The sequence below is a fragment of the Mytilus galloprovincialis genome, chromosome 7, assembly GCF_965363235.1.
Source record: "Mytilus galloprovincialis chromosome 7, xbMytGall1.hap1.1, whole genome shotgun sequence".
Taxonomy (NCBI): Eukaryota; Metazoa; Mollusca; class Bivalvia; order Mytilida; family Mytilidae; genus Mytilus; species Mytilus galloprovincialis.
In genome coordinates, this window is record NC_134844.1 from 92,026,526 (window position 1) to 92,029,856 (window position 3,331).

A 3,331-nucleotide genomic window follows, 5' to 3' on the forward strand; every position below is an offset into this window, starting at 1 on the left:
TAACTGGTTTCTTTCAAATATTTATTTCAATATCTCCTTTTCTTTATTTGTTTCAGTATACCAGTTTTTAGCTAAAATATAAATCAATAATAATCAATAAAGGTTAAGACGTGATCATTTGGATTTAAGGGGTTAGGGCAACGAAGTTATCCCGGATCCGAGTATGTTGTTTTTGTTTTGAAATTAAAAACTAGTGGTGTTCGCTCCTAGATTTGTTTTACCTCATGTTTGGGAAAAAACTTTTTACCGTTGATCTGATCCTAGATAAGATTCAGAATGATTCCTATCCCCCTTCCATTCCAAAGGTTTACATGTATCCTTTTTCACACATATGTACTAAAAAATTCGAACTAATGTTGTAATGTTTATCAAAATCTCTTGGACGATTACTGTACTTGGTCTAAATATTTTATATGCTTTGCCAAAAGAATTGATCAATAATATTTTGTTAGCATAGTTTAGAAAAATTCTTTTAAAGTGCATATTGTTAAAACAAATCACCAGAAGCCTATTTTTTAATCGTAAAAGGTTCATTTTATTTTCCGTTGAATCTTGATACGTGCGCATATACCTATTACGATTAACTTTAGAACAAAGTTTTAAAAAATGAAAATAAAAAACAATATCCAGATTTCATCGTAAAACATAGACAACCACAATGTTATTTGAGCATATGTTTGTAAATATATATAAAGACTGCTTTCAAACATGAGCCATTCATTCTGAGAAGGGCAATATGTCCTCAATATTACTAAAATTATAACTTGACCAGGAACTACGGGATCTTCAATTGTAAATAAAAAAAAGGATTACAGTTTACTCTTTGTCGGAAGATATATCTTATATATGTCTTATGAGACGATATTACGGTCATTGATAAAAATTTAACAACGACAGCGACGCCATTGACACCGATTACCTATAAAATTACTTTGATCATCTGGCAAATCTACAAGAACAGCACTCGGCCAATATACACAATGACCACTCGGATAAAAAGTCATATCACAAAAATAGTGAACTCCGAAGAAAATACAAAACGGAAAGTCTCTTATCAAATTGTAAAATGAAAATCTCAAAAACATCAAACGAATGGACAACAACTGTCATATTCGTTACTTATTAAACATTGGCAAATCAATTTAAACGACCCTTGGATAATATACATGTAATATGACATTCGGTCGATCTATAACATTACCAGGAAATATATTAAATAACACTAGGCCAATTTAGAAAAAAAAATCTACTTGGTTATTATATTTGATAGCACTCCGCTAATCTACAAAATGACTACTCGAATAATATATTAGATAACTCCCGGCCAATCTACAAAATGACCATTCATGTCAAACATTTTATAAAAATCAGCCAAAAAAGAGCACGACCGCTCGTATAATATATACGATAACTATCGGCAAAAACAACTAGGGAAATACAGAGGATAACACTCGCCAATCTTCAAATGACTACTCGGATAATTTAAAAGATAACTCTGACCATCATATATTCTGTCATTGTACAAAAACGTCAAAAACGTAAAACGTCAGAAATCGACGTCAAAGTTAGCGGTGTTTATGTTTTATCGTTTGGTGGGTGTGTCACGTCAGGAAAGCAGGGAAAGCTTCGAGGTTGATCAAATTTGTACTTTCCCAACAAAAATGGATTGGCTTCAGGTTAGTGTGTATATTGTCTTGTTATTTTAGGTAATAAACACTATTTTTCAGAGAAAACATGGTCATAAGATCACTGAAGGACCCCGCAAGATGTACATTCAACGCTGTGGTCAACTTCTTTCTTCCCGGTCCTGAATATTAATAAAACTGATACTAACTATAACAAATAAAACCACTAAAAAACAATAAATTCTTTTTAGAATCCTTTCTGACACAAGATTTTTCCGACTTTATTCAACAGAACATGATAAATCGTTTGTTTTTGTGTAGTTATTGCACACCGTACCTACCCCCATGTCTCGAGTCCCATGTACATGTACTAGCTGTATTATTCTGTACGAACCTGTTTTCAACATCGTACACAGATAAAAATAAGAAGATTTACAATAGTAACAATCCGGTATCATTGAAATATTCTATTTGTCGAAATACTTTCATAAATATAGAGCTTTGTCATTATCAAACTTTTCCCGAAACTCCCGATTGTTTACTTCACCGCAGGTCAAGTGTGACGGTTAAAAATAGACTTATTAAACTATGGAAACAATGTTTAACAAATTCCTGTATTGCTTCGTATCTCTCTGCTATTACTCTTTCTCTGGTCTGATTGCAAAATAATTTATTAAAAATACAGTGTGATTGATAACAAATTTAAAAAAATAAATAACTTATTCATGTAATTCACAGGAAATAGATGATTTACATAATGAATTCTTTGGACCGAAGACTTCGCCTAAACCAAAACAAATGCCTAATAATTTTGAAACAGAATTAGTTGACGATGAAAGTGATGCAGAAGACACAAATAATAATAATACGGAAGAAATTGTGAGGAATTTTTTAAGAGAAAATGATGAAACAGAAGAAGTGGATTTTTTGAATGAAAACTGTATAGACATGATAGACGAGCTTTATGAAAAATTGCAAAAGGCATACGATGCTGGTTGTTCAGGGAAAAAAAGTTGTTTAAAACAATTTCAGGTTGAAACTATATATCAAAATGTTCTTTCTTTGAGAGAAATGTCTAAAAATGAAAAAGATATGTTGTTAATGGGAACTTTAACTATGGCTGGACATATAGAAAAAACCCGTAAACAGTCCAGGCAATTATTGTTATTCGTAATATTCCTCAAACTTGTAATATTACAACAAATAGTAACATTACAGCATTGTGTAATATAAGGCTTATATTACAAAAAAGCGTAATAATCAATATTACGAATATCTGTAATATAGTTTTTCTATATTACGAATATTTGTAATATACGATTAACCGGCTGTATCGTAAAATTCGACGTGTCTTACCATGACATAAAGTAGTCTTTCTAAAAGATATACATACGGTAATCATTTTTACATAAGCAGAAAATTTAGTTTTAAAGTCGAATTTTGTTTTTTTACAAAATTAATGATTTTCTTACGAAATTTCTAACTTACATTTGAAGTTTGGACAAACTGGTCATTCCCACAATCTTAAAACTAATTTCCTATGAAAGAATTACATTTTTCCTTAACAGAAACGTTTTATTTGTTGTGGTTTGAATGCTAGTATCACGTCGAAAAATCTTTAAAGAAACATGTGTATCGATTCCAAACCACATTTCAGTGGAGATAACTCTAGGTCGCTTAGAAGTGGCTGAAAAGTAAAAATCGTT